Source organism: Panicum virgatum, chromosome 4K (assembly GCF_016808335.1).
Source record: "Panicum virgatum strain AP13 chromosome 4K, P.virgatum_v5, whole genome shotgun sequence".
In the NCBI taxonomy this organism is placed as follows: domain Eukaryota; kingdom Viridiplantae; phylum Streptophyta; class Magnoliopsida; order Poales; family Poaceae; genus Panicum; species Panicum virgatum.
This window is the reverse complement of record NC_053139.1, coordinates 15,399,143-15,423,883: the sequence shown is the minus strand read 5'-3', so window position 1 is coordinate 15,423,883 and position 24,741 is coordinate 15,399,143. Positions and strand designations below refer to the sequence as shown.

The 24,741-nt window shown below is 44.5% G+C and overlaps 1 pseudogene; it reads left to right on the top strand.

Annotated features, from left to right (window-relative positions):
- The first annotated feature begins 14,562 nt into the window (after window positions 1-14,562).
- Window positions 14,563-21,594, top strand: LOC120701950 (annotated as a pseudogene).
- Window positions 21,595-24,741: the final 3,147 nt, after the last annotated feature.

The window sequence follows — 24,741 nt, the reverse complement described above, 5'->3', positions numbered from 1 at the left end:
ACAAAAAGTATTAATGTAGAGATAAGTGATACTTACAAAACCCAAATGGTGATGATAGAGGCGTCGAGGGCTTGTCGATGGTAAATGTGATATAAATTTTCGAAGTACACCCAGAAGTCGTCCTCCCCGCGGAAGAAATCAGGGTCACGATACTTGACTCCAAACATTTTCCCTTCGTCATTCGACATTTGCAGGTACCATCTATGCAAATTGAACATCTGCGTGCCTAGACTTTTCTCCTCTTCCTCAGTGGCAAAAGGTTTTCCATGCTGGAATGGAGTAAGAACAGGAGTGACAGGGATTTCCGTCTCCACTTGCCCCGTTGCCTCCTCTAGCGTTAATCCAGTTTCAGAAAGAAATATCACGGGCTGTAGGTCCGCCTGGAGTTGTACGTCCGTCGGGTGTAGGAGTGGCAACCCTGGCACCCGTAGGGGCTCGAGTTCTTTTTGTTGTGTGCCAAGCTGAGGACTGGTCTTGCCACATTTTTTCTTCACATTTCTCACCTTGTGCGCCTTTGTCAGAGTACGTTCATAGTCCGAGGGTAAGCTTTTCGGTGGTGGTGGGTTGTCTAGGCTCGCGAGAAGCTTTTTCCCTAATTCTAGAGGTACCTTTTCCCTCAACGGGGGGACTTTAGGCTTCAACTGTTCTTTTATATATCGAGCAGTGTCCTCTTCCAACTCCTCAGCGGTCTTCTCGTAGGTCAATTTTCTTTCAACCATTTTCTGCTTCTTCTTTGAGGGTCCAGCCGCTGGGAGGGATGCTGTCTTTTTCTTTTCTTTTTCTGGTGCAGGAGGAGTTGGAGTACTCGTGGCCCTTTGTGCCAGCGGAGACGGTGGTGAAGGAGCTGGTTGTGGGGACGACAGTGAGGGAGATGGGCGATCGGTCTGCACGGGAGCCGTTGTGCTTGCAGTAAGTTTGATATCGGCCTTGCGCCATAGAACGACCCCGTGCAGTGCGTCTCCCAATGTCTTCTCTCCATCCCCTCCAACGAAGTCGAGCTCAAGATCCTCATTGTTTCCAACTATCTGCTCGACTGTGACGGAGGTGTAGCTAGGGGGTATCGGCCTTCCATGAATTGTAGTAAAAGGATTCAGGGGCAGGGCTGACCCGTATGCGACATGAATGGATATATTCCTTGCTCGCACATGAAGCTCGCACGGTGTTGGCATGGTGACATCATCCACTGGATACCTCTGGTCATCTACCACCGTTGGCTCAATCTGGGGTTGCTGTTCCGCTTGTACGTCGAGCGCCGCCGTGGATGCACAGCTGCTGCGTTGCTGAGAGGCTAGGCTTATCACAACATCCGGGTGCGACCCAGCAATGCCCCTTTGGCTCAGAGCTAGCTGCACTGCCTCATTGACCCTGGCGTCCATCTGAGATTCCAAGGACGCAACCTTTCTGTTCATCTCTTCTTGTATGGCATGAAGTTTCTCTTCCTGTTCGGCTTTGCTCTTTCGGTGTGTCTTGTAAGAGGAATCTCCGGCCCAAGAAACTTTCCATGGGACCACGCCGATGCCGCAGGCTCGTCCAGGGTGTTCCAGATTCTTTAATGCACTTGTCATCTCATCATTCTCCCTTTGAGGCTAGAATGTTCCTTGTTGGGTCTCATCTATTGCAGCGACTAGATCGCGGAACACTTCTTGCATATGCTCGGGCACGACCAAACTTCCATCCAACTGGCTTAGTGTCACGCCATTAGCAAATAACCACCACTTGGATCTATCCGGCCAATCCCAAGTCATCGGCTTGATGCCTCTATCCATAAGGTCCTGCTCCATCTTCTGCCATTTTCTAATTGACTTCTTGTACCCGGCAACCCCAAGGTGGTGGCTATACTTCTTATTTGCTGCATTCACCTTGGCCTGTTCGGATTTTTCTTGGGCTTCCTTTGATAGTTTGTATTGTTTGAACTACTCTCAGTATGGTTTAACCTAAGGAAGATCGTCCCAGTTCGGCTCCTTGTCCTTCTTGATGTAATTGATGTACAACTTCTTCTTGAAAGTTGCAACGGCAAGGGCCATCTTTTTCAAGGTACATTTCTTGACAAGTTCTTGGTCAACTCTTTCAGGAAGAGTGAACATATCCTTGAGTTCTACCCATAGCATTTCCTTCTGATGTGCAGGCATGGCGTGTTGCTGTTCTTCGGGTTTGCTAGTTTTCCATAGTCTTGTGGTGATCGGAATTCTTGCCCGAACAATAACCCCACATTGGTTGACAAATTTTGTGCTAGCAGCCTCTGGAGCACTTGGACAGCCCTCTACATCCACTTCTGTGACGACCTGTCTTCCCTCCATTTTCTTGGTTGGCTGGTGTCTCCCTTTTGACTGGCTCAACGAAGTCGATGCGGAGGTCGACTAAATTACAGAAAAGATATGTTAATCGCAAAACTAATCTACCGAAGTCACCATGCATATAGTTTTAAGATTTGTACTGGAACATGCTGCTGTTGATTGGGCGGCGGCGCAAAGTCATCATCTTCTTCATCGGCATCTCTAGACATATTGAGGAATGAATCAGCTGCCCGAGCATCTTCTTCAGCGATTGGCTGGGTGGTGTTGGCCCTCGTATCTTCGTTTATTGCGTCCAACATGTATTGCCTGGCGACCTCGTCATCACCGAAGGGGTCCACCTTAACTGAAACCGTAAAAATGTGTTAGAGTATGTGTCCATCCTTAAATGAAGCAGGAGAATTCAATTCTTTGAACGAGTATGTGTGTTTGAAAGAGAGAGTGTGTGTATGAGAGAGTGTGTATGTTAGAGGGAGAGAGAGAGAGTGTGTGTGTTTGTGAGTGTGAGTGTGAGTGTGTGTGTGTGAGAGAGAGAGAGAGTGTGAGAGAGTGTGTGTGTTTGTGAGTGTGAGTGTGAGTGTGTGTGTGTGAGAGAGAGAGAGTGTGAGAGAGTGTGTGTGTGTGTGTGTGTGTGTATGTTAGAGGGAGAGAGAGAGAGTGTGTATGTTAGAGGGACAGAGAAAGAGAGAGAGAGTTAGTGAGTGTGTGTGTGTGAGTCAGTGTGTGTGTTTGTGTGTTAGTGGGACAGAGAAAGAGAGAGAGTTAGTATGCATGTGAGTCAGTGTGAGTGTGTGTGAGTGAGTGTGTGTGTGTGTGAGAGAGAGAGAGAGAGTGTGTGTGTGCGTGTGTGAGCGAGAGACCGAGTGTCGGTGAGGAGACAGCGAGAGAGCGTCGGTGGGGAGACAGCGAGAGAGCATCGGGGACAAGGACACAACGAGAGTTAGCGAGAGAGCGATCGCCGTTAAGAAGTCGTTAAGAAGGAGAGAGCGTCGTGTTTGATTTCATAATTAAGAATGAAGAATTCATAATACATAATTACATGAGTTACAGAAATACATGATAAATACATAAATGCAAGTCTTTGGCACCGGGTGATAAAGTATTAAAAAAATACTACATGTACATTGAATAAGGACATCAAATTCTAAAAATACTACGTCTATAATTAAATTTTAAAAATATCTCTATATAATAATGGTAACACTATATCTATAATTAAATTCTAGTTAATATCTAATAATAAAAATACTATATCTATAATTAAATTATAAAAATATCTCTATAATTACATTCTAGTCAATATATAATAATGGCAACACTATATCTACAACTAAATTAACACAGATAACACTGACATCTAACATGCACGAGTATTTTTCCTTCGAAGATCTAGATGCAACTAAACTAACAAAGTTGATTTTGCATTTTAACCATTTTTCTGTGATTTGTTATGCATTTAACAAAATCTCAGCCGAATTAAACAATTTTGGAAAACCCTAAACCCTAAACAAGGGCTGACAGCTGGGCCCCACTAGTCGGTGAGAGGCCCAGCCCGTCCCCAGCTCACGCATGCCTTGGCACGGCGGCGGCGGTGTTCCGGCCGGTGCAAGGCCAGGCGGCGGGAGTGCGGCGCGCGCCCGCAGCTAGGGAGGCAAGGTGGCTTCGGGGCGCGCGGCGGCGGCGTGCAGCCCCGCGTAGGGGCTGCCCACGATGTGCGTGCGGCGGCGGGACGCCAACCGCGGCGGTGCAGCTGCGCCCCGGCAATGGCAGCGCCGGAAAGAGAGGGGAAAGGGGTCGGAGAGGATGAGGAGGGCGTGGGGAAGCTCACCATGAGCTCTATTCAGGTGGAGGTGGACCGGAGCGGCGTCGAGGCCGGTGGGCGGCGGCACCTCTCGTACGCGGCGGTCGAGGGGGCATCGAGGTGTCGAGGGCACGCGCAGAGGTCGAGGTGGCGGGTCGAGGAGATGCCGCGGTGGCCGGAGCAGAGGGCGCGAGCGTTGTCGAGGCCGGCGGCGCAGTGAGGCGGCGAGGTGGACGATCGGAGGCCGGCGGCAATCGCGAGAGGAGGAGGGGGATGGAGGAAGAAGGGCCGGGGCTTAAATAACCTAATCCTTTTGGCACCAGGTGATAATTTCAACCAGTACCTAAGAGCTCCTTAGTTACCGGTTGCAGTTCCACCCGGTGCCTTAGTGAAGCCTTAGGCACCGGTAGTAGTTCCACCCGGTGCCTTAGGGGCCCAACGGGCGGGAATGAAATTTCCCTTTGGCACCGGGTGGAGAAGCAAAACCGGTGCCTTAGGGTCTTTGAAATTTGCTTTTGTAGATTGCTGGCGGGATGAGATCTGAAATCCCTCGATAACTCAATGGTAACTCTGTGTAATTTGTGCGCCACGGCCATGGTTCGAACCCGCGCCCAACCTTTTTTTTTTCGAATTGCCTGCCTTAGGTACCGGTTGATAATTCTAACCGGTACCTAAGGCTTTCTTTTCTTTTCCCCTTTCTCGTTTTCTAATAAATCTGTTAATTCACTAATAAATCTTTTAATTGTCTAATAAATCTGTTAATTCCCTAATAATAACCTATTAATTGCCTAATAAATCAAATATTGCTTGAAAATATTCGAAAAAAAATATTATGACTAATAAATCAATTATTGTGAGAGAGAGTGTGTGTGAGTGGTTCTTTAATAAATATGTTAATTGCTAATAATATGATAATTACTTAATAAATCTTTTAAATGCCTAATAAATCTATTAATTGCCTAATCTTTTAATTGTACCTAATAAATCACAAATAATATGTCAAATGATGAGTACAAATAATACTCCATATGTTGATGACAATTATTCCTTCATTGTGATCATAGCGTGCGTAACTAATTATTACATAATAAATCATTTAGGTGCATAAATAATTATTTTAATTGCATAATAAATCATTTAAATGCACAATAATCCTAATTACTACATGATAAATCATTTAGGTGCATAACTAATCATTTTAATTGCATAATAAATCATAATAAATCAAATAATTGCATAATAAATCATTTAATTGCCCAATAAATCAATTCATTGCATAAGAAATCTGATAATGTTCACAGAAAATATTACAAGACATAATCATTCAACTAAGGGAATATTAACTATGGTTCGCTTTACAATCGTCCCTTCATTATGATCATGACGTGCGTACGGAGCCTCCTCTTCGGCTAAAAGAATACTTGTGTCAACCTCCACTGCGAATGGAGTCATATCTTCAACCTTATTGTATTCTTCTTCATCTGTGACATCGTCGACTCTCACAATTTTCCTTTTTCCTGCCAGAACAATATGGCGCTTTGGCTCATCTCCAGCACCTACAAAACTTGATTTATTCCTGGACTTGTCCTTTCTCGATTTGCTAGACATGTCCTGCACATAGAAAACTTGAGTGACATCTTTAGCTAGGACGAATGATTCGTCTCGATAGCCAAGCTCTTTGAGGTCTATCGTTGTCATTCCGTACTCGTCGATATCGACACCTTTTCTTGTGAGTTTAACCCATTGACAACGAAATAGAGGTATCTTCAAAGGCCCATAGTCGAGTTCCCAGATCTCTTCAATGTAACCAAAATATGAGTTCGTTTGGCCACTAGAGTCGGTGGCATCTATACGTACACCACTATTTTGATTGGTGCTCTTGTTATCTTGGGCTCTTGTATAAAATGTGTAACTATTAATTTCATATCCTTGGTACATCAGGATTGAATTTGCCGGACCCCTGGCCAGCCAAGCTAGTTGCTCATGAATTTGATCGTTGGCCATGACTTCCTTCTGCAACCAGGTGGCGAATGTAACATTATGATGTTTTGTAATCCATGTCTCAGACTTCAAAGGGTATATGCTTCGCACAATTTGCATGTGCTCCTCCATGTATGGAGCCACCAAGGCTGATTGTTGCAGAACTGTGAGATGTGCTTTGCTCAACGTGGCATGATCTGTGGCATTTACTGATTTTCTTCCAAGTGTGCCCTTCCAATCAGCCGCCCCTCATGACGTGATACTGGAATCCCAATTGGGTAGAGTTCTTCCACATAGTCAACACAAAACTCAATGACCTCCTCTGTGACGTAACCCTTCGCAATGCTTCCTTCTGGACGAGCCCGATTACGAACGTATTTCTTTAGGACTACAAAGTATCGTTCAAAAGGGAACATATTATGAAGGTAAACAGGACCGAGAATACCAATCTCTTTGACCAGGTGAACTAGAAGATGCATCATAATATTGAAGAATGATGGAGGAAATACCATTTCAAGACTGACAAAACTTTGGACAACATCCTCTTGTAGCCTGCTTAAACTCGATGGATCGATTGCCTTCTGAGAAATTGTGTTGAGAAAGGCGCATAGCTTTATGATTGTTGCTCGAACATTAGCTGGTAGAATATCTCTAAGTGCAACTGGAATCAATTGCGTCATCAACATGTGACAGTCATGGGATTTTAGGTGTGCGAATTTCTTCTCTTTCAAGTTTAGTAGCCTCTTTATATTCAAAGAGTAGCCTGATGGGACGTTGATACTGTTCAAACAGTCAAACATACTTTGCTTCTCTTCCTTACTAAGAGTGTAGCACGCAGGACCTAGATAATGACGACATTTATCCCTTTTTTCTAGATGTAGGGCGGCCCGTTGTTTCATACGTTGAAGATCTTGCCGCGCTTCCAATGTATCTTTTGGCTTACCGTAGACACCAAGGAAGCGTAGAAGGTTCACACAAAGATTTTTTGTTAGGTGCATCACATCAATTGCGTGGCGGACGTCTAAGACTTCCCAATAAGGTTACTCCCAAAAAATACTCTTCTTCTTCCACATAGGTGCACGTCCGTCATCACTCTGCACTGATCTGCTGCCGGGTCCTTTTCCAAATACTACTTTTATATCTTTGACCATTTCAAACACCATTTTTCCACAACGGTGCTAGGCTTGGTATGATGATCTGCCTTTCCATCGTAGTGAGCATGCCTCCTCCTTAATGGGTGCTTGATCAGAAGAAATCGACGATAACCCATATACACGATCTTCCTAAAGTGCTTGAGGTACATGCTGTCGGTTTCTTCTAAACAATGGGTGCATGCCCTATAACCCTTATTGGATTGTCCAAAGAGGTTACTTAGTGCTGGCCAATCATTGGTGGTTACGAAAAGCAATGCACAAAGGTTAAAATGATCCTCTGCGTGCGCATCCCACATATGAACACCCTCCTCTTTCCACAACAATAGAAGATCCTCAATCAGTGGTTTCAGATACACATCTATATCGTTACCGGGTTGCTTCGGGCCGGGGATAAGAACCGGCATCATATTGAATTTTCGCTTCATACACAACCAGGGAGGAAGGTTGTATATACAGAGTGTCACAGGCCAGGTACTATGGCCACTGCTCTGCTCACCGGAAGGATTCATGACATTTGTACTTAAGCCAAACCTTATATTCCTCGCATCATTTGCAAATGTTGGGAATGTTCTGTCCACTTTTCTCCACTGCGACTCATCAGCGGGGTGTCTCAACATATTGTCTTGCTTACGTTCTTCTTTGTGCCAACGCATCAATTTAGCATTCGTTTTGTTCATGAACAAATGTTTTAGACATGGTATTAGAGGGAAATACCATATCACCTTGGCAGGCACCTCTTATTGACACGCTTCCCCTCAATGTCGCCTGGATCATCTCGAGGGATCTTATACCGGCATGCGTTGCATACAGGGCATGAATCCAAATTTTCATACTCACCTCGATATAGGATGCAGTCATTAGGACAAGCATGTATCTTTTGTGCCTCTAATCCTAAAGGACAAACAACTTTTTTTGCCTCGTATGTTGTCGCCGGCAAGGTGTTACCCTCAGGGAGTAAGTTTTTTTATAAGTTTCAGTAACTCCTCAAATCCCTTGTCAGACAAACCATTTGATGCCTTCCATTGCAACAATTCCAATGTGGTACCCAACTTCTTTTGGTCTTGTTTGCAATCAGGGTACAACAATGTTCTATAGTCCTCCAACATACACTTCAGATCTCTCGATTCCTTTTTTGTTTCGCAACCTTCCTCAGCTTCGCGCATCATCTGACCAAGATCATCTTCTACAATGTATCCTTCAGTATCTTCTTCAGGCTCACCCATTGTAGTGTCATTGAAAAAGACATTATAATTGGCTGCAAAGTCAGAAATCCTGTCCTCTTCTTCTACATTATTATCCAGCATAATTCCTCTTTCGCCATGCTTGGTCCAAACATAGTAGTTCAGTATGAAACCGCTATTGAACAAGTGACTATGGATGGTTCTTGATGATGAGTAATCCTTCTCATTCTTACAGAATTTGCATGGACAACGAACGAAACCGCCATACTTGTGTTTCTCGGCCGCTTCTATGAATTCATGCACGCCATCAATGAACTCCTTTGAACGCCGGTCGGCCATATACATCCATTGCCGACTCATCTGGGTCCACAATACATTTATATACATCATTGTAGTGTACAAATAGTTCATTCATACTACCAATTTATAACTAACATTGAATACGCTATTAATAAAACTTAACTACAAAATTATAACGATGCATATGGCCTTCTAACTGCATGACTGTGTAAAAACTTTGTTTCTCTATATGGAACTTTATATTTTTGTACAAGAAACGACGCATGTGGCCTTCTGGCCTAGCTGAGCTGCAGGTCTCGAATTGGCGCAGCATGCATCTCGAATGTGGAATCTTGTAAAGTTTTGGAATTTTGAAGGGAACTAAATAAAGCACCCTTGCATATGTAATTGATAATATTTCCATACAAAATTTGAATTCAAATATATAATTGATAATGCATATAACTATAATAAATAGATACTATTCACTTATCAAATAAATTGATAAAACATATAAATACAATAATTTGATAGTATTCACATATCAAATAAATTGATAACGCATATAACTACAATAAAATGCTACAACTAAAAATAATTATCACATGTATAAACTAAATTAAGTGATAACTCTTCTAAAAACCAATTGCTAAGTTGTGGAGAAAAACAACTAATTTATTTTGAAAAAAAATAAAAATTCGCCTCCCCTCCCCTCACTCAGCTGCCATGAACAGTGAGTTCACGGCAGCTTGGAGGGGGGAGGGGTTGGGGTATTTATAGGCATGACTCAAAGGCACCGGTTGGTGCTCAACAACTGGTACCAAACAATAGGCATAGGCACTGGTTGAAGTTACGAACCAGTGCCTTTGTTGTGGGCACGTGGCGGCACCGGGTCATGGCAAAACCCGGTGCCATTGTCCGCCCTTTAGGCACCGGTTAGTGCCACCAACCGGTACATCTTTTGGTACCGGTTGGTGGCACCAACCGGTGCCTATACTGGGGTTTTGGTACCGGGTAATGCTTTAACCCGATACCAAACCCCTTACCTTTGATCGCCGGTGGCCAAAGGTACCAGCTGCTTTTGCAACCGGTACTGATGCGCATCAGTATCGATTGCAAAAGCTGCTGGTACATTTGGGCAGGACCTTTGGCCCGTTTTTTAGTAGTGATGGGGCAATGCATAAACTAAAAAACACAACCGGTCCACAGCTATTGGTCCTATTTGTTTATGCTTTGGCCGATTTTAAAGGCTCGATTTTGAGAAATCTAAAAGTCATATGTCTCCTAGAATTCAAAATCGAGAATCCATAAATCTTCAAAATTGGCTAGAAGATGAAACAAACAGGATCATTAACTTATCACTATGATGGTCTCCTCACTTTTATCTTTGTAAAACATTTGATACTTCCCTTGTTTGTTTCACTAGCCATTCGCTGCCGGAATCTGGCTCTTTGCAATGTGCCAAGTAGTTTGCCATGTGCTTTCTATCGGGCACACGACAAAGAACCTCTTTGCCGTGTGTACACACGGTGGAGACATGCTTTGCCGTGTGCTGTTTTTGGCACATGGCAAACAACCATGCTTTGGCATGTGCTCTAGATCTGACACACGACAAAATTAATTTCAAATTTCGTAAACAACCCTAGACGAAGAAACTACCAAAATAAAAGTTGCAGGTCTCGAAAAAGTATGAAACCTTATAGTTGACAATTTTTTAATTTGAATTCATTTGGGGCCTCAAACAAGCAACTTACACTCCGTTTAGTATAAAATGAGTGTGTGGTGCAGTGGTAGAGAAGGTTACATGTGAGGCGGGGGGGGGGGGGGGGGTCGTGGGTTCGAATCCTGTTGGCTGCGTAGTGCGCAAAAAATGCTGCAAGTTTCGACTTTGACGGAGCGGGTGTGTGGTTGGACTGTGGGGTCCTCCTCGGATTCAATCTTTTTTGTTTTCTATTTTTAAAATTAATTTTCCGAAAAATTCTTTGCCGGATATTTTTTAACACTCAGCAAACTCTTTATCGTGTGTCAAATAAATAGCATACAACAAAGGACCTCTCTGCGGACGCCTGTTTGCCGTGTGTAACACACGGAAAAGACTTTGCCGTGTGCAAAAGGACTTTTGCCGTGTGTCTGATAAATAACACACGTCTGATTGCCGTGTGCCGTTCGCCGTGTGTAACACACGATAGAGGCTTTGCCGTGTGCAAAAAGGCCTTTGCCGTGTGTCTCTTGCACACGGCAAGCTGGCCGACTCCCGTAGTGTTTGCTTTAGTTTAAATTTCAAGCTGTGCCTCATCTAAGCTCGACTGTTTGGGTCCTTTGCATAAGCCAGACAACACAAACCCTAACATATAGAGGTGTAAATTGATGATCTTTATGTTCACCTCCAATCCTATTAATTTAAATATTTATACTACTTCTTTAAAATAAAATTTTATTTTAGAAAATAACATAAATTAATATATGAACTATAGAGAGTAATTTGTACCCTACCAAACATTCATGCTGCAAGACATTTTTCCCTCGTGTATGGAGCTAAGCTGACTAGCCAGCATTGCGATCGAGATCCAGCAAATCCGTTGTCAATGCCAGCGTGTAAGGAACATGGTCCTACCACGCATTCAGGCTATTATTTGTAAATTTGATGATTGTATGATAACATAATCAATAGAACTAACAAGTTTGTAAGATCATATTTGTAGAATTTTTAAGTCCCATGGATGTAATTTGATGCGTCCAATTCACCGTCGAGATGTGTCCAATTCACCGTCGGGATGCCAAGTCATAGTGGAAAACAAGAGAATATATTTGGGATATCCATTTGACCGCTGCGACGTTGTGAACAAGTGTCAGCAGAATTAGCTGCACCGGTTAAACCGACGCATAGCCATCGGTCTAACCGACGGTCATCAAATAATAAACCGATGCAGAGGCATCGGTGCAATGAACAATGCATTTTGAAGATCAATTGAAGAACTCAAGAAACACCGGTTAAACCGACAGTGCCAATGAACAATGCATTTTGAAGATCAATTGAAGAACTCAAGAAACACCGGTTAAACCGACAGTGCCAATATAAGCATCACTATAATCGACGTACTATTACTCAGAGAGCATTTCAAGAAGCCAAGAGCAAAGCCTTCAACACTGGTTAAACCGACGGTGCATCGAAGCATGGCGTCGGTGCAATCACTACTACAAAAAACATTTACAGAGGCGGGCAAAATGGATTTCTCGAGGCGGTCAAGCCAACCGCCTCGGGGTATCCGTCACTGTAAATGCGGCATTTTCCAAGGCGGTTGGGTGCCTGCCTCAGTAAATTAAATAAAAAAATTAAAAAGAAAAAGAAAAAGCAAGCGGACAGGCCCGCCAAGCCCATCTATCGGCCCGTCGAGCCCATCCCGGGGAGGTCGCTGTCGCCACTGCCGCCGCGCACCACTGGGGGAGGCCGGATCCGGGGGCACCGCCCTGCGCCTCCGCCGGATCCCCCCCCGGATCCGCCATCGTCGCCCCCGGATCTGGCCCCGCAGCAGCATCACGGTCCCGGATCTGAGGCCGCCGCTCCCCCGCCGAGGCCGCCGTCCCCCGGCCACGAATGGGCGCAGTCGAGCCCCGCCGAGGTTGCCGCCCGCCGTGCCCCCGCTAAGGCCTCCGTCCCCTCATCGAGGCCGCCGTCCCCCGGCCACGAACGGGCGCCGCTGCCTTGGCTGCCGGATCCGGCCTCCCTGCGCCGCCACCAGCCGCCTTGCACCGCCAAAGGTGAAGGGGAGGAGCAGGGAGGGCCACGCCGCCGCAGGGGCCGCGTGCCCCCCGCCGTACCGCGCCACGCGATCCGTGCCGCCACCTTGGTCGAGCCACCGGGCCTCATGCAGAGGGCCGCCGCAAAGGGGGCACGCGCTTCGTGCCGCCGCCTTGGTCGGGCCCGCTCCCGCGCCGCCGGGAGAGGGAACAGTGAGGGAGAGGGAGGAGGCGCCACCGGGAGAGTGAGAGGGAGCATTGAGGGAGAGGGAGGGGCGCCGCCGGGAGAGGGAGGGGACGCCGCCAGGAGAGGGAGAGGGAGAGGGAGGAGTGAGAAATTGGAAGAAAAACCCTAACAGGTGTTTATATACTCTTTCTCCGCATTTGGGCTCAGATGGGCTTCGCGTAGGCTTGACCTATTAACCGAGGCGGACCATTATAACTGGTCTGCCTTAGAAAATAGGACTATTGACCGAGGTAGTTCTTTTAATAGTGACCGCCTCGGTTAATCCATTTTGCGAGGCGGTGTTTTTGACCGCCTCGGTTAATAAAAAATGACCGCCTCGGTTAATCGAAGGCATTAACCGAGGTGGATTTTTAATATGTCCACCTCCATGGTAATTTTAAAATGCCTCCGTTAATAAAAGTTTGTAGTAGTGAATGACGTCAGTGCTACAGGAAAGTCGAGGCAATCCTCTTCAGCACAGGTTGAACCGATGGGCACCGGTGCATTACATCGGTTAAACCGATGGGTGCTAAGTCAGCATGAGGCAGGACGTTAGAAGGCCAACAGCTCGTTTGAAGTCACTAATGACCGGACGCCACATCACCGCTTGAACCGACGCAGGGCACCGGTTAAACTGACGTCTACGCAAGAAAAGGCATAACGGCTACAAATGGCTACCTTGAGTTGGAGAGCTATGCATATGCCACACCTGGGTTATTTGATGTTGCTGGAGTCCCTAGAAGTCACACCTAAGAATGTCTCCAAGCCATCCAAGTGCTTAGTGATAAAATCTTTAGTCCTTAGCACACCTTTAAGAGTGTTAGTGCTAGGTTTAGCTCTTGGGAGAGAGAGAGTATAAGATCAAGGTGTTGCTTCTTGTGAGCTGGTTCTTGAGTGAACTAACTTGTATCTCGGTGCACCGACCATCCTTGGAGTCTTGGTGTCGACGGCACGTCTTCGACCCTCTGGATTGGTGTGGAGCGGCGTCGACGACATTGTGCGAGAGACGCGGAGACTCCATCCTTCATAGAGAAGCTTTTTAGTAGAAAATATGGCCAAGGTGACCAGGAACTTAGGTAAATCTTAATGACATTGCCTTGGTGGCAAGTCAAGGTGTCCCCAGAAGAGACTTGGTGGTCGAGAAACGAAACTTTTGATTGAGTGCTTCAACAATGTTGACTAGAGGTGGCATTTGTCTACCGATACCATGGGATACATCCTTGTGTGTCTTTCATATTGCAATTTGTGTGCCTTCACATTCTTAGAGCAACTTCAAGAGACTCTCTATATGTTTTCTCATTGTTAGAAATAGAGATTTTGATAGAAAAATATCTTCCAACCATTTCTCTAAGTGGCTATGCAAATGTAACCATCCTCCATTTCACATTTTTTACTAGTCAAAGATAGATGATGAAAATAGTTTTTTTAGAGTGCACACAAGATATAGAAAAGTTGTTGGAGAGTGCAAGCATATAGAAAGCGGTTTTTATGCATAAGACTCTTCAAAATAATTTAGAGAGTGGAATTTAGAAAAACTCTTGGAGATGCTCTTAGAGTAGTATCTTGCTAGAATTGGCTATAGGTTGCAAAACTCTTTCGAGATGAGAGTTTCAGAACTGTAGTTGCACATCTAGATAGTATGTTTTAGATTACGTTTATGTGCAAAGTAGTTAGAGTCCTATGTTAAGGTTTTAAGTTGTCTAATTCACTCCCTCCCTCTTTTAGGTTACGAATTGATATCAGAACACCCGTGAATATGTTTTGCAAATAGACTTTATTTAGTACTCCATCCATCTAAAATTCCTAAAATGAAACCAAAGAGGACCATGGCTTCTTATATTATAAATAATGTTCCTGCTCCTCTGCACCCTCCCGTACATACTTGGCAACAAGGAGCAGCGGCACTGCCGCCATGGCTTCTTCCCCTCTGCTGCTGTGGCTGTGCGTCCTCTTTTGCAGCTGCTACTGTCTAGTCGCTCTTGGCGGCCGTGAGCGGCTTCGTTGTCGTCCCAGCAACCTCGTGCTCAGCGTCCCAACCAGCATGCTCATCTGTATCCCATTGTAACTTGGAGCATCTTCTCCGAACTTAAATCTTTGCGATGCTAATTTACAGTGACTTCCGATGATCCGAACTGCGCGTCCGTGCTGCTGGCGCACCGGCACGGCCCGTGCGCGCCGGCCTCGGCGTCTACCGGCGGCGAGCCGTCCTTGGCGGAGAGGCTCCGCCGCGACCTCGCCCGGAGGAGCCACATCATCAGCAGGGCCTCGGGGCGCACGGTGACGCCGTTGTCCGACGCCGCCGGCGTCCGCATCCCGGCGTCCCAGGGCGCCGCCGTGGACTCGCTCCAGTACGTGGTCACGCTTGGCCTCGGCACGTCGGCCGTCCAGCAGACCGTGCTCATCGACACCGGCCGGCAGCGTCCTGTCGTGGGTGCAGTGCGAGCCCTGCTACTCCTCGGCGTGCTACCCGGAGAAGGACCACCTCTTCGACCCCGCGCGTCGTCCACGTACGCGCCCGTCCCGTGCGCCGCCGACGCGTGCAAGGCCCTCACCGGCGGCGGCTGCAACAACAGCACCGGCGGCGGCGGCACCCCCTTGTGCTAGTACGGGATCGAGTACCGCAACCGTACCTCGACATCACCGTCGGGGTGTACAGCACGGACACCCTGACGCGTCGCCGTCGTCATGGAACTCCCCAACCCCGAACCCCCATACCCCCTAAGGCCGCCGACCTCCACTGCCGCTCCGCCCACAAGCCACTGGCGATGGAGTACTTGTCGGAGATGATTTTGTTACTTTCTTCTTTTCCATGCTACTTTCTTCTATTTGTGAAGTTACCTTCTCTTTATTTTCCCTTTGTTCAACAAAGTAAAAGAGATGGCTCTCGATTTATCCTAATCCGAGAGCCCTCTCCGTATAGCATCTAGGTTCTTAAAATCAAACCTTTTAAACTTTAACTTTGACCAAATCTTAAAGTTGTTATATTTTAAGATGGAGGTAGTATATTGTATTGCCAAATACAGAACATTTTTCCTGACCCGCAAAAAAAAAACAGAACATTTTTCCTGGTGAATTCATCAGATCATTCGAACAGTGAATGTGTATAAACAATTGCACAAGGATAAAATAAGTTAAAAATATTGACTTAAACAGATTCAATTGTTTTAGAATTTACATAAGAAAATTTTAATTAAGGTCATGTGTACTCCGCACACAACAAAATTTAAAAATGAATAATGTTACTCACAAACTTGATCAATAAGAAAAGAAAAAAGATCAACAAATTCAAATGTCATTTTAATTGCCACGATTCAGACCCATATTATCTTATTAGAGGGTTTTAAGTTCTTTACACAACGAGTGCTCGATTATTTACGAATTTGTTCCAGGAATTAACTTCGCTATTCCTTATGGTCTTTGATCTTTGACATTAGTCTTGGCTGCTGTTGGGCCCGGGACTAATGAAGGCTTTAGTCCTGGTCCAACAGCTAAGGGGCGCGCGGAGCTTTAGTCCCGGTTGGTGGCCTTAACCGGGAATAAAAGTCCTCAACATTTAGTCTCAAATGGTAACATTAGCCAAGACCGGTTGTTGGCTCCAATCAGGACTAAAGGGTCCTTTATGAATTAGTTTAAAGGAAGGAGTCCTGGGAGTCCTGGGAGGGAGGAAGAAGCGAGAGGGAGGAAGAGAGTGAGGTAGAGAAGAGGGAGGCTGCGGGGGTGAGGGAGAGAGTGGAGTGCTTAGGGTTTGATTTTGCTTTTATATGCTGGAAGTGTTAGTGGGCTGGATGCCTAGGCCTGATTTACCGAGACGGTTCTATTATAATGCCCACCTCAGTTAATGATTTTTTGAGGCGGCTGTTTGTAACCATCACAATTAATAAAAAATAGCCGCCTCAGTTAATGCCTACTAGTAACCGAGGTGACCCGCCTTCGATGGCGTTTTTAAAGGTCTCGATTAATATTTTTTGTAGTAGTGAAAGTCATATGTGCTGTGTAGGTGAGATGGTAAAAAAGCTATGCACGAAATCATGTACGACAATCTTTCTGTGGAGTGTTGTTGACTAAGATTTTAATTAGGAAAAATTCGGTTTACACCCTTGAACTATCACAAAATTCCAATTTCCAACCTTAAACTACGAAACACATAACAGAGCCCATCCAACTATTAAAACTGGGCAAATTTGGCTCCTTATGTGGTTTTAAATGTGGTTTTCCATTTTGTGAGAATTAAAAATATTTAAATTTAAACTAAAAAATTCATGTAATTCAATTAAAATAAAAAATACAAAATGGGTATAAATTTTTTTCTAAAAATATGCTCCCTCCGTTGTAAATTGTAGATCGTTTTGGCAAATCTAGATATATAATTTTTGCGATGCATCTAGACAAACACTATATGGCTACACATATGGCAAAAATTATATGTCCAAATTTGCCAAAAACAACTTACGATTTGGAACAAAGGAGTAACCTTTTCTATTGACATAATACTTGTCAGTTATTCAGATCCAATTTTGTTATATTTAATATTTGGTTGCTTATAGTTATACCTATTATTTTTTAATAAGTAAGATTCAAATATATCAATAATAGATAGTTTATATTTGTTAGAAAAAACTTGGTACTAGTTTCATATTTTTGGATTTAAAATGAATTAGTTTTGATTTTTGAGATCTAATTAGAATTTTTTAAATTTTTTAAAAATATAAAATCACCTTCGAAACCACCCAAGGGCCAATGTTTTCCTATTTCGACCGTTGGATGGTCTCTGATGTTCTCTATTTTCCAGTCTTGTAGTTGAAGATTGAAAATCGATCTTTTGTGATAGTTCGAGCATGTAAATCGGACTTTTCTCTTTTAATTATAATAACTAATTAATTAATCTAATGATGCAAGTATAAAAAAAATCAAAAGCGACTAGTAGAAGTACAGATGATTGCATGGAGCACAATTAGTTGGGCATGAATAAATAATATATTCCATGTGCGGAAGCCATCACGCATTGACCAAGATACAAAATGGCGGCTTAGCTTGCAGTTGAACGTGCCAGCATCATTTTCCTTTCAATCTTTAGGATTTGGAACATGCCAACAAGTAGTTGTACAGATAGCCGCAGTCTCAAACTATACCTTACTCTAGCTGGCCTACATGCATCCTATCCGAGTCTATATATAAGTTCGCCTTCATCAGCTTCACAGCACAACATCCTATTCCACACTACAATGTCATCCACAGCAATGTCCTCCCAGCTTCTTGTCTTCCTCTGTATGGTATTGGTCTCTCTCGCCATCATCTTACAGGGCGTGTCTGCTGCAAGAGATCTCACCCACACTATGCATGGTAATTAGTCTCATAATAAACTCCCTTGAGCGTGCATATTGATTTTGACATAGAAATTGGTATAATAAAGCATTCTATAAGTCTCAGTTAGGGGAACTTTTGTTCATGAAGCATTTGAATAACATGCATGCTCACTTCCTCCATCCTCATACTTGACATCCATACGATTATTGCTGCTTATGCAAGAACAGACTCTAGTTTCTGAGAAGGTTTATCATAACCTTCCATGCTAGCTAGATGCACAAACACATAACCACCATCAAATGAGCAGTTTTTAGATGATGACATGCTGGCTAAATATTAAATCTTCAAAATTCTCCATCTAGTTGATTGTGAATTTCATTTTCTAATAACCTCACATTGATAATCTAATAGAAAATGACACAAATTATTTATTATATATAATATTCCTTTTGGGTTTGTAGTTAGCAATTACCGTGGCGGCTATGGTGGGTACGGTGGCGGCTATGGTGGTGGGTACCGTGGTGGCTATGGTGGGTACCATGGCGGCATGTCGGACAGCTATGGGACTCGTCCTTGATGACATTTTTATTATCACTGTATCATTCACAAATTAAACGTTCAGTTGTATTACTCTTTTCAATTCCTCATTATATTCGAAGTGGTGAAGAACCTAATAGTATAAGGATTGGCATGCGACTTTGAACATTATTACACAATAACCGATACTTTGTAAAATCCATGTGCATGTTGTAATATTGGCAAGCTGGTTTGTGTACGTGCGGGTAATTGCTACAATAATAAAGATTTGCTTTTGGTCTCCGGTGTACTGCTAACACAGCTTATCGGTGAATCCGATGTGCATATTACATGAATACTTGCATTGATCTGTAAGCTTCCGACCATACCATCCTTAGCACAACGAAACACTCTTTCCATGGCCACCACTCATCTGTAAGCCGCGCCTGCGTGAACTCCATCATGAGCCGAGCGTCCCATGGCACGGTGAGCGCGATTTTTCTATCAAAATCTCTATTCCTAGCAACGAAGAAAGATATAGAAAGTCTTGCTCTGCGTGTCGCGTCCGCCCCTGATGGCCTGACCACAGTGTCCCGTCCATTTAGCGTTTGGTGAGACGGCGGCTCCCCGCTCAGGTGCTCATGTCCTCTCCTCCCCGCTCAGGTGCTCATGTCCTCTCCTCCTAGCGCGAGTTGCGAAGGACGGAAGGTGCCGGCCACCGGCCCATCTGGGTACTGTCGGCCTTGCGGTGGCGGCCAAGAAAGCGGCACACCTTCTACGACCCTCCTTCGACCGATGGCCCTACTCGGACCAGTATTTTATAATATTATTTAATTATTCATGTTTAGAACTTATACTTTGGTTACCATTGTGGATTTGTTATTACTATTATAACTTTTTGTCCATTATATTGCGTATTTGCTTTTGAATTTTTTTTACATATGGCATACCTAGTCAAAAATTTCTGGCTCCCCCACTGTGAAGTATGGTTTCTGTATAAAAGTTGTCAAGAAAACTTCAGACATAAAAAAGAAGGTAAAATGAAAAAAGCTGGAAAAGAAAAAAAATGACAACACTAATGGAACGTAAAGAGGAAAACAGAAATGAAAAGAAAAAATAAATAGTTAGACTGTCACGCCACTCACGTGGGTAGGTGCAATTAACAGCTGCACAGCCGCTGCCGCGTCGTGCGCCACGAAGCGCGGCAACGCGCGACTGTGGAATTGGATTCTGCTAATTGGTGACGGACAGCACCAAGCATTATGGATCGGATGACAGGGTGTTTTATCGTGAAAACCATACATGATTAAAACATGGCCGTACATGACAGAGCAGTGTACGACAATTGGAAATATTGTATCTTCCGGTTGTGAGTCTGAATCCTGACCACTACGGAGAACACGACATTAATTTGATCATCGCACTGTTCGCTCATATATCCTCTCTCCTGTGTACTGCTAACAGCTTATCGATCGGTGAATCCGAGTGAAGAGGTGCATACATCGATGCTTGATTTGTAAGCTTCCGACCATCCCATCCTTAGCACGAGAGTCGAGACACTCCTTTCCATGGCCACCTCTCATCTGTTCGTGTGTATCATCTTATGCACCTACTACGTCGCTCATGGAGGCGACGAGCATGGTGGCTTTGCAACGGTGCTGACCAGCAGGTCATTTCAGCCAGAAGCAGCGGTATGCTCGACGTCAAGAGGTGGCTTGGTTTGGTTTGGTTTGGTTTGGTGGTCTGCACATCAAAATAACAGACATAACCTGATGCCGGCCGTGCTTTTTCAGTGAATCTGTGTCCGTGCCGCGCCACGCACTGCGCACCGGCACGGACCATGCGCGCCGCTGCAGACCTCCGGAACGCCGTCCTTCGCCGAGCATAGCTCCGCTGCAGCCGTGCCCGTGCCAACTACATCACGAGCCAAGGTACGGTGACCACGCTAGCAGCAGACGACGGCGCCAACGTGACCATACCGGCTCACCTGGGCGGCTCCGTGGAGTCCTTGGAGTACGTGGTCACCGTGGGCTTGGGCACGCCGGCCGTGCCGCAGGTCCTCCTCATGGACACCGGCAGCGACCTGTCGTGGGTGCAGTGCGCGCCGTGCAACTCCACCGCGTGCTACCCGCAGAAGGACCCCCTCTTCGACCCGAGCAACTCCTCCACGTACGCCCCCATCGCGTGCAGGAACCTCACCGCAGACCACTAAGGCGGCGGCTGCGACACGAGCGGCGGCGGTTCCCAGTGCGCGTTCGCCATCGAGTACGGGGACGGATCGCACACCCGGGGTGTGTACAGCAAGGAGACGCTGACGCTCGGGCCTGGGGTCACCGTCAGGGATTTTCATTTCGGCTGCGCCGACGACCAGGACGGTTCCAACGGCAGGTATGACGGCCTGCTCGGGCTCGGCGGCGCGCCGGAGTCGCTCATGTCGCAGATCTCTTCGGTTTAAGGCGGCGCCTTCTCGTACTGCCTCCCGGCGCGGAACAGCGAGGCCAGGTTCCTAGCCCTCGGCGGCGCGCCGCCGGCCGGCGCCAACACGTCGGGCGGCTTCGTGTTCACGCCGATACGCGTCGAGGTGGCCACATTTTGTATGGTGAATCTCACCGGCATCAGCGTCGGCGGGAAGCAGCTGGACATACCGCCGGCGGTCTTCTCGAAGTCGAAGGGCATGATCATAGACTCTGGCACGGTCATCACGGAGCTCCCGCACACGGCCTACGCGGCGCTGCGGAGTGCTTTCCGGGGCGCCATGTCGGCGTACCCGCTGATCTTGCCGCCGCCGAACCAAGGCCTCGGCACCTGCTACAACCTCACCAGCTTCAGCAATGTCACGGTGCCGACAGTGGCCCTGACGTTCGACGGCGGCGCGACGATGGAGCTCGACGTCCCCGACGGGATTCTGCTGGAGGGCTGCCTCGCCTTCCAGGAGTCAGGCCCGGACGACTTGTTCCCCGGAATCCTCGGCAACGTGAACCAGCGTACGTTCGAGGTGCTCTACGACGTCAGCCATGGCAAAGTGGGATTCCGGGCTGGTGCCTGCTGATACCTGTGTTTGTGTGGTTTCATGCTTCATGGGTACATCCTGCTTCTCGATTTCATTGTAAAAAGTGGTTCCTGATCAAGCATTATTGTTAGGTAATAATTTTCTTATGGAGTGTTAATTAGTAAGTGGGATATGGGCGACTGAATTGCATGTTGATGAGCTCTTGTAACGGTGTTTGCTAGTTAAATAAGAGAGGAAACAGAAAAACACTTCAGGCAAGTTGAGAAGCATAACCAATTAAAATGTTTATATCTTGCAGTGAGTTACCAGTTTAATATTTTGATCAATTAAATTGGTAAATCATTGCCAGATGTAAATATTACAGAGAGAATATCATGATCACTAGTAATTTTTGCTATATCTTTAGATATATACTTTTTTGTAATTAATTTATAGCTACAGTTTTCGTCATTCAATTATTGTGAAATTTTTATGGTGGGCTAATTATTATATGATTGAGCTGTAGTAAAAAATTAATGATTATTGAATTATGTATGACTGAGTTATACATTTATCTAGATTTATCTATAGATTCGTCTAGATTTATCTAGTTTATATAGATAAATCTATATACCAGTCAAACATTATACAATAATTATAAAACAAAAGCCAAAGTTTAGGGAGGCAAAAAAAAAACTGACTGCCTCAGGATACACATAATAGGCCATGGTAGTGCGAATACTCTTTGAGCCTAAATTATCAGGCGAACATATATCAGGTGCAAACCAACCTCTTCGTGCAGATCAACATCTAAGGGGAGGGGCACAAAGAAGTGGGAGGAGAAATTTGCAAAAGTGTGATTACCCAATCAAGGGTGGGTCGAGATTGTAAAATTACCCAATCCCCCATACCCCTTGAATGTTAATCCAATGACTCAGATTGAAGTTTTCATAGTTTGCATGGACAGGTTGGTTTGCACCTGATATGTTTCCAATTATCAAAGAGCCTAATGTATCCTTTTCTCAGCCTATTTTTTCTAACAACTTGACACCTTACAGTTTCCATAAAATGTATTTATAGCCATTTAAGTTTTTTGTGGTCTAAATATATTTTGATTTTATCCATAAAATGTGTTGATCTGATATTTTTTGTTTTCTTTTCTTTTATCACAGTCATATTCTTTACTAGGTTGAGCCATTTTCCAAGAGTACAGATTAATTTTTGTTTCTCGGTTTGTATAATTTGCTCTCAATATACAAATTTTATGAGGATACATAATTTGTTCTAGATAATAACTATTTATTCAACTCTTTGATTTATGTCTGTATTGTTCCACACGTGTACAAACTTTTGTTCCCTAAGTGTATATTGTTTGTTCCATTTTTTTCTACGCAAACTATTTTTATTTTAGTTAAAGTTGAAGCCGTTTCTGTTTAGAACAATTATCTCTTTTCCCAGAAAAATTTATCCTAAACCTAGAACAAAGTCAAGTGCAGCTTTATTTTGAAGATCTTCTTACAAAAAGTGAAAAAACACGTTTGTGCAATCAAAATATAGTTTTGAACCCTCTGTTTAGGAGTTATGATTTTTTTTAGTTGTATTTAAGTGATCTTTTAAACATGCATGCAATCAACTTTTCTTGTGCGGAGCGGTGGGGATCCAAGATTTGAATCTAGGGTATTCCTAGGTAAAACTTCAAGGTACAACTCAATACACAATTAGGTAATATAACTACAAGAGTTTCCAAATAATTATGGTTGTAAAGAAAATCTAACTAGTAAAGGAAAATTTGCTCAAAGTTTGGGTAGTCCGGGGCCTATATGGACTACCCACGGGATCCGCCATCCGGCTAGGAATGATCTCGGTTCGAAATATTTTATTTATGATTCCTGCCGACGACAAGCAACTCTGTTCATCTGCATCCAGCCAACCGTATTTTCTCTCACACCAAATCAGCACCAGCAGTACTTTTCTCTCACAACAAATCAGCACCAGCCACAGCCAGCCGAACACAGCTAGGCCCATAACAGCTTCAAGCTCCTTGAGGCCCAATCTGCATTTTCACAGCTATTTTCTCAAGAAAAAAAAATGTTTTACCTCCTCCAACTATCACGAAAGTTTGGTTTTCCTCCCGCAACTACGAAACCGAGTACTTCACATCCCTCAACTTTTCAAACCGTGCATTTTACTTCCCTCGAGCGGTTGTGAAGATTGGTTGCTACAGCAACCGCTGTTTGCTACAGTAACCATAGTTTTGTATTTTTATTTTTTTAAAAAAATTCAGTTGAATCTTTGAAAAATCATTGTAAATCATAGAAAAATTATAAAATGAAAAATTTAATTTTGTTGGACTCCACATGAGAAGACATACACATTCATATAATATGATATGGTTTAGTATAAAGTTTTTGCTACGAAGGTTTTGTCTTTTTCTTTTTTATTTATTTGGCTGAATCTATGAAAATCATTGTAAATCATAGAAAATTTGTTAGATTCCTACAATGATTTACAAAATTATATTTTCTCATGTGGAGTCTAACAAAATTAGATTTTCTATTTTATGATTTTTCTATGATTTACAATGATTTTTCATAGATTCAGCCAAATAAAAAAAAAAGAAAAAGACAAAATCTTCGTAGCAAAAATTTTATACTAAAGCATATCATATTATATGTTTAATGTGTAGATCTTCTCATGTGGAGTCCAACAAAATTGAATTTTTCATTTTATGATTTTTCTATAATTTACAATGATTTTTCAAAGATTCAACTGAATTTTTTTTTAAAAAAAGAAAAAGACAAAAACAATGATTACTGTAGCAGACCGCGGTTACTGTCGTGAAACAGTCTTCAAAACCACTCGAGGAAGGTGAAATGCACGGTTTGAAAAGTTGAGGGAGGTTTCAAAACCACTCGAGGAAGGTGAAATGCACGGTTTGAAAAGTTGAGGGAGGTGAAGTACCCGGTTTCGTAGTTGCGGGAGAAAAACCAAACTTTCGTGATAGTTGGAGGAGATAAAACAGACTTTTTCCTTTTTTCAATGAGAGAGTGTGATAATGTCTCCTTAGCTTCTTGCAGTTTCTATTTGGGCTTTGGTCCGGGTTCCAAATTGCGCAGCTCAGGCTCGGCCCGGCCAAAGGCCGGCCTGACACATATATTAATTTATGAGGCCCTTCCTCGCAACAACAACAAAAAAAAAACCTAGCCGGCGAAGGCTCCGGCGGCGCCGCGGCGGCGCTTCTCGGCTGGCGATCTCGGTCCCAATCTCCAGTTCTCCACCACC